General features: G+C 40.5%; 1 protein-coding gene and 1 long non-coding RNA gene across 11 annotated transcripts in view; one reads left to right on the plus strand and one right to left on the minus strand.

The window, feature by feature from the left end:
* The window catches only part of LOC110072990 (uncharacterized), an 80655-nt gene that overhangs the window by 35793 nt on the left and 31077 nt on the right, over positions 1 to 13785 (minus strand). For all 10 annotated transcript variants that reach the window (XR_013538998.1, XR_012081587.2, XR_013539002.1 and 7 more), the window contains exons 3-4: positions 12673 to 12834; positions 9214 to 9305 (exon numbers count right to left, since the gene is read on the minus strand). The gene's annotated coding sequence lies outside the window, so the exon portion shown is untranslated. The remainder of the gene's footprint in view (positions 1 to 9213; positions 9306 to 12672; positions 12835 to 13785) is intronic.
* LOC144584629 (uncharacterized) overlaps positions 1329 to 13785 on the plus strand; it is a 228540-nt gene continuing 216083 nt past the window's right edge. Inside the window, exon 1 of the long non-coding RNA XR_013539003.1 lies at positions 1329 to 2120. This is a non-coding gene — a long non-coding RNA (uncharacterized LOC144584629). The remainder of the gene's footprint in view (positions 2121 to 13785) is intronic.

Below are 13785 nucleotides of genomic sequence, written 5' to 3' on the forward strand. Positions count from 1 at the left end.
GATGAAAAAAGCTGTAATAATTTAGGAGATGATGAAGGTGCCAAACTATACTCTCTTCTTTTTTCTTCCCATATGTTTTCTTTCACCCATTATTTGTCACAACTGTGAAAGCCAACATTAAAGGCCACAAAGCTCCAGCACAGATAGTACTCTCCATTTCCACCAATGCAAGAAATAAATTAGAAAGCCCGGCCTCTGTGGGGTCATGCACCCCTTTGAAAGCCATATTGAACACCTTTGCTGTTATAATTCTGTGGCTAGCCGCCCTCCTGTGGTTTGCATACTCAGCAGATATGTCTCCTTGAGGAGAGATGAGGGAGATAAGTAATTCAAAGAAGGCGTGTGCAGAGATGTTGTTGACGTTGGTTGTTGTTGTTTTAAAATAAAAAATGTTAAAAGAGAGAGCGATTGCGGCCCTTAAGTGCCCGACAGCAACAATAGTCTCATCCCCGCACTTCATTTCTAGTGTTTTCTCTCAAAGACGGCTCTTCTAGATAAGTATTTATAATTATAAACACAATTTCCTTTAAAAGAGAAACAAAAAATGGTAGGAGTGTTGCAATATTTTGCTGGCAGGTGTGTTTTTATTGCAATGGGCACGGGGGGAATAGAATGGTAAAAGGAGGAACGATCAACATAATTATTGTTTGGTCTAATTTCTTCTGTTGATAGTGACTTTCTTCCATTTTTATGCCATTGGTTAAGTGTATTCTTTGTCAATGAAGAGGTCCAGCATTACCCATGGACACTTTAGATGTTCTGCAAAGGTTACTCAGCAAAGCCAATTAAGTAAGTAATGAACAAGATGATCAGGATAGGTCTTCCTCTCAGCCCCACCACCTTCACAGATGCATTTGATGGGGACACAGGAGAGGGCCTTCTCTGTTGCTGCTCCCAGACTTTGGAACTCCCTCCCACTGGAGGCCTCCCTAGCCCCATCTTTGCTGTCCTTTCATAAGCAGGCAAAGACCTTTCTCTTCAGGCAAGCTTTCCCTAAGTAACAGGCTGCCTGAGTGGAATTTTTAAATGGAGAGTTGTGCCTTTGAATGTGTTTTTAGTATTGCTTTTATCATTTCCTAGAGTGGCATTTGTTTGATACTTTGCTTTTAGCTTTAAATATTGTATTTTAATTATGTCAGCTGCTTTGGGTCCTTTTTAGAGAGAATGGTAAGGTAAAAATGATGATGATGATGATGATGATGATGATGATGATGATGATGATGATGATGATGATTGATGATGATGATGATGATGATGATGATGATGATGATGATGATGATCATCATCATCATCATCATCATCATCATCATCATCATCATCATCATCAACTCTGCCAAGAAGAAGATGAAACTGTGTCAGACCTCATCTGTGAAAGTGCAAAGACTGCACAAATATATTACAAAATTAAGACATAATAGAGTGGCAAAGGTAATACAGTACACTGGTCATTAATGCAAAAAAATATAACTTGCCACCCTCCAAAAATCCATGGGAACAGCAGGTAGAGAAGGTGTCAGAAAACTAGGAAGTCAAGAGTTTGTGGGATTTCCAGATCCAAACGGAGAGACACCTTGAACATAACACACCAGACATAGTAGTAGTAGAATGAAGAAATGTCTGGATCATTGACATTGCAATTCAATTGAATGCCAGAGTTAAAAATAAAGAATTGGAAAAGCTAACAAAATGCAGAGACCTGGCCATCAAAACATATCACCTGGATGAAACACACTTCAGTGGTCCCTGTAGTCATTGGGGCTTTGAGGAAAAGATCAAGAAACTTCAGACAGTACTATAAGCAATAAAATCACGCCATCAGAGCTACAAAAAATGGCAAGATTAGAAACAGCATACATACTGTGCTATATTTAACAGATACTTAGGTTTTTGTTTAAAACTTGTATCTGTTATATAATACCAGTCAATGTTTGTATAACTTTGACTGACTGTACCTGGTATTTTGTAATAATAATAATAATAATAATAATAATAATAATAATAATAATAATAATAATAATAAGAAGAAGAAGAAGAAGAAGAAGAAGAAGAAGAAGAAGAAGAAGAAGAAGAAGAAGAAGAAGAACAACAACAACAACAACAACAACAACAACAACAACAATGTCTAAAATGAATGCAAAGAAAACCAAGTTTGTGATCATCTATAAAAAATAAGGAGCCCAAGAAATACAGTTCAAGATTCCAAATAAAAGTTTGTTGTATGTTGGAAAAGATAAAGATAAAGATGACTTAAAATAGCTCCTTTAAGATTAAGATTACAGCACAAAACAGCATTTAAAACTGGCTTGGATAATGTGCATTTTAAGTTGCTATGTATTCTTGATTCTATGGTATGGCATGGAATTGTGGACTTTGACACAGCCTGCTATAAAAAAGATACAAGTGTCTGAAATGTGGATTTTTTTCCAGCATCCCAAGAATTTCTGAAATTAAGAAGGTGAGCAGTGAAGAGTTACTGAAGGCCAAAAAAACAATCATGAAACACATACAATGGGGAAAGCAAGAATCACATTAGCATAAATAAATTGAATCACATATACATAGGGAAATAGAGTGTTACAGCTGATCATTCAAGGTAAAATTAAAGGAAGAAATGAGTGCTAAAAACAAAAGAACCTAATGGTTGGAGAATCTGGATATCTGGTACAGATGCAGTGCAATTTCTTTGTTAAGAGCTGCCAGATCCAAAGTCAAAATAGCCATAATGACATCTTGCTGGGTGGGGTGGGGGTGGGGGGCAAGGCAAGGCAAAAGAACAACAAGAAGATGGCTCGAGACAGTGGCTTCATGTAGATGAGGGCCAGTTATCCCACCCAAGAATTTTGCACTTTTGCTCCCCCCAAATGTGGTGGCCAAAAAAAAAGGAAATCCTTGTTGAATCACGTTATCTTGCTTTGCTCTTGAGCTTCCCATACAAAATGTGAACCTTTTTTAAAAAAACAAGCATTTTTACTTGCTTTTTGAAGGCTTTTATTGTCCAGTCCTCAAAAATGTGGTGATATGATCTGACAAATGTTAGTGGTGGAGTTTTTGGGTAGGAAACATGAGGGTTGGGGAAGAGATTGTGCATTATGTTGCCGTGATCACACTGGGGCAACACCCAGCCTACGAAACCTTCCGCCATTCAAAATTATCTATTTCTTCCACTCAAGAAAGAAAGAAGACTGTTCGCCTTGTACCATGGAAGCACTCTGTGGTGCAGAGGGGTACTCTTTCACACACACACACACACACACACACACACACACACACACACACACACACACACACACACACACACACACACACACACACACACACACACCACCCCAGCTGATTCAAGGTCAAAGAACGTCCCCAACCTGAAACATTTTTGGTCTTGATTTGTCCTTCAAACATTGTTGTTTCACCCAATCATAGTACTGAAACATGGACAGTTCATGACACCCACAAGTACTTCTCAAACATTTTTGAGATGAGGTAACTTCCCTGTCCTCATCCATGGCCCTCCCCACCCCCATATTGGGAGACACTTCCGTGGATTTGTGGAAGCCTCAGCTGCTCCATAAGAAGCTTCTAAATGGCACCCTAAATGTCCCTGGCACATAGCTGGAAAAGTGCCATCGTAAAATAATGGAGTTGGAAGGAGCATGTAAGGCCATCAAGTCCAACCTCCTGCTCAGTGCAGGAATCCAAGTCAAAGCAAATCTGAGAGATGACTGTCCAATTTTTGCTTGAATGTTTCTGGCTTTGGAGCGCTGATCACCTGCCAAGGTCATTAGTTCCATTGTCATACTGCTCTAACAGTTAGGATGTTTTTCCTGATAGTAGGCCAAAATCCATTTCCTTGTAGGTTGTAGGTTCCATAGTTGTGTCTCCTGCACTCTTGGATGACTGAGAACTGATCCTGCCCCTCCTCTGTAGGACTACCTTTTAATTATTTGAAGGGTGGTATCCTATCTCCCCTCAATCTTCTTTTCTCAGAGCTAAACATGCCCAGTTCTTTCTGTCTTTGCTCCTAGGGCTTGGCTTCCAGCCCCCTGATCATCCTTGTTGCCCTCCTTTGAACTTGCTCCAGTTTGTTGGCATCTTTTCCATGATGGAAAGATTAATAGGTTGGGTTTTCTCTTTAAAACCGAGCATAAAGGAAACTAGCCACAATTCATGGTGTTAATGAATAGTGGCACGGAGCAGGGAGCAAACTTTTGCAGGCTGCGAAACAAAACATTCCAGCCACATGAATAAAAGCACTGCATTTCCTGGCTAATATTTGCAGAAGCTTGTTCTTGCCCGCAGTGGCAAAGTCATTTGAATGGGTTTCTTCAAGCCGTTCTTTTCTGCCCTCCTGGTAACATTTTCATTGTCAGTCCTGAGTTACTGTTTAATCCATAATCGCTTGATAAATGGAGTGCCATTCAAATACCTGTGTTAATTAAACCAAAGATGGCAGAGACAGTAGAAAAAAAATCTGGGGACCTCATGCATACTTACAAGAGGGAAAAAGCAAGAGTGTTTAATAATTATTTTCATACGATAAAATCCTGAATTGTTCCATATCTCTCATCTCGTACAGCGTGCTGTTTGCGTTTTGTCAAAAATGTTGGTTTGGCAGAGATGGAGTAACAGCCCTCAGTGCATGCAACCAGTTCTCTATATTTGGGGGGCGGGGGAGTTGGGATTTTAAAAATAAAAGTTTGTGAGAAGGCAAAACTGACAAATTTGCCCATTTGGGCAGAAGGAAGGCATTGAATGATTAACCCCTCGTTTTGCAGCCTTAAGGATTCAGCCATGCCTTGGTACTGAATCCGGGTTGCCACCTCCTTTGTTTCTGAACGGCTCTTCTTCTTCAAAGCCCACATGACATGGAGGTTCACAAAGGGTGTCTCCATGCTGGGAATGCTTGTACCTATTTCATTTGGCCTGCGCAGGTAGGGAACAATTTTGTTTCAGCACATTTTTGAATAATTTAACCGAATTTGCTGTTATTATTATTTTCTCCCAGTTTTAGTGTGACACGAACAGAATGCTTTTCCTTTTCTGTTGAAATAAGCAGAATGATGCTACATCCCAGGTCAGACTGGGTTTTGATGATCACCCACAAAGACCTTCATGGTTTGAGATCATGCTACCTGTTGGAGTGTCATCTACCCACTCCACTAGGTCCTCCCAGGTGATGGTCCTCCCAGGTGGCTACTCCAAAGGAGGCCAGAAAATTATCTGCCAGAAGCAGGCCCTGCTTTGCAGTGGCTCCAATACTCTGGAACCAGCTCCTAGTGGAGCTGTGCCTGGTCCCCTCCCTCGAATGCCCCTGAAAACATTACTATTCAGAGGCATTATACATACATACATACATACATACATACATACATACATACATACATACATACATACATACATACATACATACATACATACATACATACATACATACATACATACATACATACATACATACATACATACATTTCTGTGTTTAAGTTGCAAATCTCACCACTTGGAGTTCTTTATTGCTTTTTGTGTATTTTATTTAACTTTATTGATTAATTTGCTTTTAACATGTTACAAACCACCCAGAATAGTCTATTGCAGTAATGGGGCAGTAAGTAAGTAAGTAAGTAAGTAAGTAAGTAAGTACGTAAGTAAGTAAGTAAGTAAGTACGTAAGTAAGTAAGTAAGTAAGTAAGTAAGTGAGTGAGTGAGTGAGTGAGTGAATGAATGAATGAATGAATGAATGAATGAATGAATGAATGAATGAATGAATGAATAAATAAATAAATAAATAAATAAATAAATAAATAAATAAATACATGTATTTCTCACCTCAACCTGCCATATTTTTAAACCAGCCTCTGTCAACTTAAACCCAGGAGTGGCCTCTGGACTGACATGGCTGTTGGATTGTTCTCTCTTCTGCTCCAACTCCAGCCTGCCTTCCACAAGATTCACACTTTTGGGCCCTTTGGATCTGTTTTGCAATTTTGCAGACCGTTGCTGTGTTTCCCAGTGTGGCTTAAATGGTGAGAGTCCCTGCCCTGTATTGGTTAGAGTATGGAATTGGGACCAGGAAGGTTTAGGTTCCAGACACCCTCAACTGTGAACTTCATTGGATGACCTCGGGCCAGACATTTTCCTTTAGCAAAACCTACCCTGCGGGGTCATTTTAAGGTTTAACGTGGAAAGGAAGAAAGCTACAGGGGCTGCCTGGAGTGCAATGGTCGAAAATGTCGTGTATAAATCTCACTTTTAATGTTTTAGCCAAAATAATTGACTAGATACAGCATCAAACTAGGGCTCAGGAAATCAAGCTTCTTCTTCAACACCATGGTCGTAGAATTGCAGAGATGGAAAGGACCCTCTGGATCATGGAGTCCAGCCTTTGTCAAGGAGGACCAGGTGGGGAATTGAACTCTTGCTTCGCAGCGAAAGACCTAAGCCACTGAGCTATCCAGCAGTTCGCACCATGCATGGCCATTGAAATGCATTGGGGAGTAGGAATTGTAACATCTCCTGTGACCCCCAAAACCCTATTATGCTCACCAAATATCTTAAGCAACTTGATGACATATAGACCATTTTATTTAATACAATATTGAATTGTTATTATACAACTTAATAACAAAAGTATTATATTGTTGCTTAGTAGAAATTCAGACAATGCATTAGTTTATTTCAGAACACGGTTTCATCAACGATGAATAGCCCATCTTTGCTCCTTTTGTTCCCTGTGTATCTTTTCTCTTTTTTGCACTGAGTCTCTGCCCTTCTTATATTTTACAATAAAAGACAACCTACCCTCAAAAACGTAATCAGATCCGCATCTTCATGTTTCTTGGTCTCTTGCTAATTTTGACATAACATTGCAGGGGCTACGAATCCTTCTGGAAAGAGGAGGTGGGGTGCTTTCTAAACACATCGTGCCCAAGTTGCAATGGTCATCTTTTAAAATGCAGCTCCATTATCCTTTTCTCCCCCATTTGGAATGAATGAGGCTAATTAATTTCAGGCCATACTTGATGAAGTCAGCACCATATGAGGGGGTGCGTGCAAGACATGGCTAATCTCTTTCAGCTGAGAATGATGAATTAAAGATGAAGCATGCCTTCACAGGCCTAGTTTAGAATACACACACACACACACACACACACATATAACCTACACCGAATAACTCTATACCTTCCACAACAAAGGGAAAAAAAACTTCTTGTCATTGGATCCCATGAAGCATAAATTTTGGGGAGTAAAAAACCCTTGGAAATTCAGCTGTGATTGGGTGGAATGGTTCAGAAAAAGGCAAGCTGGTGGCGTTGCTTCACTGCCCATGCAGAAATGTGTATATTCCTGTGGATGTAGTCAACTTCCTTCATTCTTCATTCCAATTCAAAGTGCTGGTTCTAAACAATAAAGCCCTAAACGGATTGGGTCCAAGCTATCTCATGGACTGTATCTCCCTTTATGAGATTCTCCAAGTTTTAAGATCATCATCAGAGGCCTTTCTCTCAAATCTCACCACCCTTAAAAGTATATTTGATGGGGACATGGGAGAGGGCCTTCTCTGTTGCTGCTCCCAGACTTTGGAACTCCCTCCCACAAGACGCCAGGCAGGCCCCATTTTTGTTGTCCTTCCACAAGCAGGTGAAGACCTTTCTCTTCAGGCCTTTCCTCAGTGACTGACTCCCACAATAGGGCATGATTGCTCTTGAATGTTTTTAGTATTTTTTTACTGTGCAATAGTGTGGCATTTGAGCGTTTTTAGTACACTTACTATTTTTAGCTTTAAATATTGTCTTTTAATGATGTAAACCACCTTGGGTCTTTTTTTTAAGGAGAAAGGCGGAGTGAATATATTTTAAATAAATAAAAATAATCTAGGACCAATGGAATTTACTTCTTGGATTGCTCTCTTGGTTATCTTTCAATTTAGCATTTTATAAGAGATGCCTAACTTTGAGTGTCTGGAAATACACGGCCTTGCTGCACATCAGCGACATAGTTAAAAGGCTGATGATGGTGAAGCATGTCATGATTCTTTAAGCAGTTGGTGGGTCTAGCCAACGGTTGCACTGGCCAATGAATTCCCAGGCATGCTGTGCCTACGTCATTCTTTGCTTCTGGAAGTTCTCTACTGTCCAATCATTTAGCTTTATAAGGAGTTGGCTAGGGAGCATCAGATTGTTTTCTCAATTATGGCTCTTATCACAGTTTGTCTGTGTTAGGTTGTCCATGTTTTCCTGCTGGGTAGGCGGTGTAGATTCTATGATAACTTTTGTCAGGCCACCTTGCTGTTATAATAACATGTACTCAGGGGATGGCTGACAAAGGCATGCATTCTTTAAGCCTCAAGGAGAGGTGGAAGGCTCTTGCCCACGGGATGTGAATACAGAGTGTGTGACAGTGCTGAGACAGAAGGGAAAGAGGTGGGAACCAAAGATCCACAAATCAAACAGGAGAGACACAAACCTAAGAGGAAGGGAAAGGTGAGAATCATGTTCCTATCCTGATCCTTTGGAGTCATAGAGCATCGTGAGCTTAGACATAGTTGGATGTTTCTTGTCCAAATGGGTTCAAAAGTTGAGTCTGAGAAGAATTGGGTACCTTCATAAAGTTTGTGATGGTTTTGAAGGAGGCTGTGTCAGCAACAAAGTTATGATCCTGCTGTCCCTTCCTGATCTATTCCAAAATATGTCCGTTTTCTTTCACGAACTCCATGTTGTGTGCTACCACGCACAGGTGTATATATATAATAAATGTGAGCCATCAAGTCAACTCTGACTTAAGGCAACCCTTTCCAGGGTTTTTCAGGGAAAGAACACTCAGAGGTGGTTTCCCATTCCCTTCTTCTAGAGGCATCCTGGGATGGTGCAGCTTGCCCAAGGCCACCCAGGCTGAGTCTGATCACAGGAGAAACAGTGGAGAATTCAATTCCCAACCTCTGGCTCAGCAGCCAGATACCTACGTAAGACACTGAGCTATCCAGCCAACAAGTGCATACTGGAACATAATATATGAGCTCATAGTTAACACAAATAAACTGCCAGAGTTGCCCTATCCCTATGCCAAAGAACTGCATTTTTTTTAATGACCACAAACAGTGTATTTTTGCCACCACCCCAAATCATGAAAATAGAAGGTTTAGACAAACAGTGTCTAAGAAGTATTGCCATCTACCCATTGCTACCCAAACCTTTCTCAGAGTATAAAATCAGGGTTGTGTCTTACCAACACAATGCAGAAAGGAAGCTCTAACGTGTCTTCAGTGCAGCATTCAAGGTTCTTGTACAGTCATTCTCTCAGCCCTGAAGTGGTAGAGTCTAAAGTAAAGACCAAAGAAGTTACATAGGTGACAGGTGAATTGTTCTGTCTTCTGATGGCTTACAGTGGACCCTTGACTTACAGACGGCTTGACTTACAGACTTTTTGAGTTACAGACTTCTCTGGCCGCAAAATTTAGGTTTGACTTGCAGACTGAGATTTGACTTACAGACCAGAAAAAAACCAAACTGGAACAAAAACGGCCTGTTACGGGATTAATCAGTTTTCAATGCACTGTAGGTCAATGGAGACTTGACTTACAGACTTTTTGACTTGAGAACCGCCTTCCAATACGGATTAAGTTCTCAAGTCAAGACCCCACTGTACTTGAAAAAGTACACTCTGTAGCATTCTAAGGGAATGCTTTGCTTCTCAACCGGATTCAGTGCTAGTAGTAGAAGGAGGTGGGCACCCCCCTCTCCTTGGGCTGTTGGACCACAACTTCCATCTTCCCTACTCTGCATGGCCAACACCTGGGGGTGAGAAGTGCCGTACACCTGCTTGTCCAAAGGACAAATGGACGTGAACCACTGATCCAACAGTTTATGCTCATCTCTAGATGGGAGTTCAATTCCCCACTGAGCCTCCTTGAGGAACTGGACCCCATAGGGTCCCTTTCAGCTTTTTAGTTTTAAGGTTATTATCCTTGTTTCTGAATAATGCGCATTTTCTCTGCAACCATCTCGCCACTTCACCACCAAAGGTAATTATACAGAAGAATTTGTTTAGGTAGAGAAGAGGAGACAAGATCATAGTTTGTTATTGTTGTTTCTTACTCTGGAGCTATTAGAGCAGATGAATCTGACCACATCAGAGGCTGGATCTAACAAATACAGTTTGGCACATTGCACTAGTCAAATGGACTTTATAGATTATTTCCCATGCTATAGAATTCTCCAAGGCTCTCTCTAAAACAAATTCTTGCAGCAGTTTGAAAACTATTTAAATTCTGAAAGATATATTCTTCCACTTTGGGGTGCATTTCTCAGCCATAACCATCAAAGGCCATTGAAAGGCCCTGGCTTTTGAAATAGATCAAAAATCTTTCTCTCACCCCTGCCCCCCCCCACATACTCCGCAATTCCATTTAAGAGAACACACTAAGTTTCCTACATGTTGAGTCCATCACATGAGATCAGTGGTGATTGATTCCTGACTGTAGTTCCTGACAGTATGTGGTGCAATTTGGTCTGACTATCCAGAAACCGAGGAAGACAAGCAAGGAAACAGCTGGATGCATTTAGCTAGTGAAAGCCAGGGCCAAATGTCAGCCTGATCACCTAGGCAGCCAGATGTGCAGGCCAAGGTAACGCCACTGTCAATTGCACAGGTTAAGTCGTGGTCTCTCCTCAAACAATAATTTTTGGGCTTATTTATTCAAAATATTTGTCTCCAACTGATGGGATTCAATAAGATCCATAGCTTAGAAAAAGGGGCTGGCTGTTTTTCTGGACCCCCTGTCCATTGAATACCCCAGCCTGGTGCCTAGCAAATTTACAGAGCTGTAGTTTTTTTAAAAAATAACTTTCCTGAGTTCTAGCATTAACTTGCTTAGTAGCTTTTATAGATTGAAAGGGAGATTAAAGGATGAAGGATGAGTCCACATATATAGACATCTGCTCTTTAATGAATCCGAACATTGGTTTCTATACCTCACTAATGAACTCTCAGAATTCAGAAAATATAATTTTTTTGCAATACAGGCCGTGTTGGCTGGTGGATTCTTGGAGTTGTCATCAAAATAGTGTGTTTTTCCAAGCTCAGGGTCTTTGTCATGTAATCCAGTGCTCCTCCAACCTTGGGCCTCCAGATGTTTTTGGACTACAACTCCCAGAAGCCTTCACCACCACCTTCTGCTGGCCAGGATTTCTAGGAGTTGAAGTTCAAGAACATTTGGAGGCCCAAGGTTGGGGACCACAGAAGTAATGGCTCTTTAAATTTCTAGATCTCAGGTCAATGGATCAAGGGGTTCTGTTGTTGTTATGTGCTGTCAAGTTGCCCCCAACTTTTGTCAACCCCATGAATGAGCGATCTCCAAGATGTCCTGTCCTCGTCAGCCCTGCCCAGCTCCTGAAAACTTATGCCTATGGCTTCTTTCATGGAATGAGTCCATCTCGTATTTGGTCTTCCTCTTTTCCTGCTGCCTTCGACCTTTCCCAGCATGATTGCCTTTTCCAGAGAATCCTGTCTTTTCACAATGTGCCAATAGTAGGATAACCTCAAAGAGGCATATGCCCTTTAAAAACAGCAGGGAAAAAAGCACACAAAAGATTTAGAGGAAAATATGAAGAAATCAGGAAGGATGTTTATCTGAAATAGGGATAATAGAGTTATGATGGAACTACAAGCAAAGAGGAAAGAATTAGAAAAGATCCAAATGGGAAGGGTACAAAGGAATTTAATTTACTCAAAAAGAGAGTACTTTGACTATAATAATGAAAACTCTAAACTGTTAGCCAGATCTACCCAAGCGAGAAAGGTTGACTCAAGATGATGCGGGTAAAGGGTATTTTAAAAATGAAAGAAAAATTAGAAGCATTTCAGAATTTTTAAAAAAGTTATACACTGATAATATAGAGGGAATAATAATATTTTTACAATGCAAAAAAGAAGATAGTGAAAGAATTGAACAATTTATTGAGGAAAAAGAGATAGAAGAGGTTATAGATAAATTAAAGGTAGGGCAATCTCAGTTTCAAGAACTAGGCATTCTAGGATCTATTTATGTTTGCTGGAGTCTCATGAGATAACAGCGGGATCCTGATACAAAGTCATTGATTATATAATTGAAATCTACAGTTGTGCCCCATTTAACAATTACCCTGCATTATGACGAATCCGCTTCACGATGATGTTTTTGCAATCACAATTGCGATCGCAAAATGATGTTTTAAATGGGTTTTTTTTTCGCTTTGCGAAGATTGGTGTGGGTCTGGCAGAATGGAGATTTATGGGATATGGAGTTAAAAAACTAGCAGAAAACAAATGGCATATGCATGTGAGATGGACTGTCATGAAATATGATGAGTACTTGTTTAGATACTTTTGAATACTGTATTTTTCCATGTATAAGACTATACTTTTGCCTAAAATCTTTAGACTAAAAATTAAGGGTCGTCTTATACACAGAAGTAAGCTGAGGAGAGAACAAAAATAAGTGGAGGTGAAAGCAGGGATCAAAGCGATCCTGAAGCACTTTGATCCCTTTCCTGCTACACTTGCTAAGCCACTCTTATACATGGGGGCGTCTTATACATGGAAAAATACGGTAAGATGCAGAAGAATTCATGGAGGAGAAGGAAAAATATAATGGACTATTGACCATGATATATAAACAGCATCTCCATATTCAGAGGCAGCACGTACCTTTCAATCCCAGATACACTGGATGCAAGGAAGAAGGGGAATCGTTGGGTTGACATCTTCACTGAAGCTTTCCAAGAGGTGACAGGTATCTTATGGCTGGAAGTAGGCTGCTGAATTTGGGTGTTCTCAGCCAGAAGGTTTCTTCTTAACATATCTTGTTCTCTAAAATGAATGGAAAAGGCATGTGAACGTTGAGTGAGAATCAACAGACATGTCCTGTGTAGTCAATGTTGTTTTGTGAAGGAGAGTTCGTGTTATCTAACAAACTCTCTCCCCCCCTCCCTCTTCCTTGAAACGTGCTTCTGAAAGAAAGTCTTGTATAACAGCTTAAAAAACGATCCTCTTTTTGCTGTATGTGCAAGGCAAAAAAAAAGAATTGTTCCCCACCATGTGTTTGTGTACAAAAGAGGCTTAAGCTGAAAGGGGTGGTTTGCCTTTTTTTTTTCAATTTAAGAAAAAAATCTGATTGCAGATAACCACTCAATTTGATTTAGTGTCAAATGATAGTGATGGGGTTGATAACTCGGCATTCATCGGTAATTCATCTTCTCTTGGTAGGAATTTACCGCAAAGCAGTGCTTTCCCAACACTGACAAGTCCTATTAATCTTCTTCAGACACATTTCAATAGGTGCCTCCATCTAGACCTTCCATCAGAAACAGTCTAGAGCATCACCAGAGAGACTGGGATAGGTTTTCGTTTCAGGTCCTACTCTAAGAGACAGTGGGTGACTAGATTTTACATCCTTTCCTATTGATCTCTGTCTCGCTGTCTCTCTCTCTGTCTCTCTCTGTGTGTGTGTGTGTGTCTTGCTCTCTCTGTATGCATGTGCGCATGCGTCCTTTCTGCTGATTTAATTAGGACTGCGTCTGTCAGGCTTTTTAGATCTGCACCTTATTTGGATACAAAATAAACATTGCATGCTGCTGCAAACCCGCCTCCTCCAATACATTTCTTTTTTAAAGTCTGAAAGGTGAAAATGAAGTAGGTGGCCCTTCTCTCAGCAGAGATAATCTAGCATTACTTCCGGGAGAGAGAAAAAACCTAACTTTTTAACTAACTTTTAACACCAAGGACTGGCACATCTAGTGGGTAGAAACCTGAGAAGGTGCG

Source organism: Pogona vitticeps, chromosome 12, assembly GCF_051106095.1.
Source record: "Pogona vitticeps strain Pit_001003342236 chromosome 12, PviZW2.1, whole genome shotgun sequence".
Classification (NCBI taxonomy): Eukaryota; Metazoa; Chordata; class Lepidosauria; order Squamata; family Agamidae; genus Pogona; species Pogona vitticeps.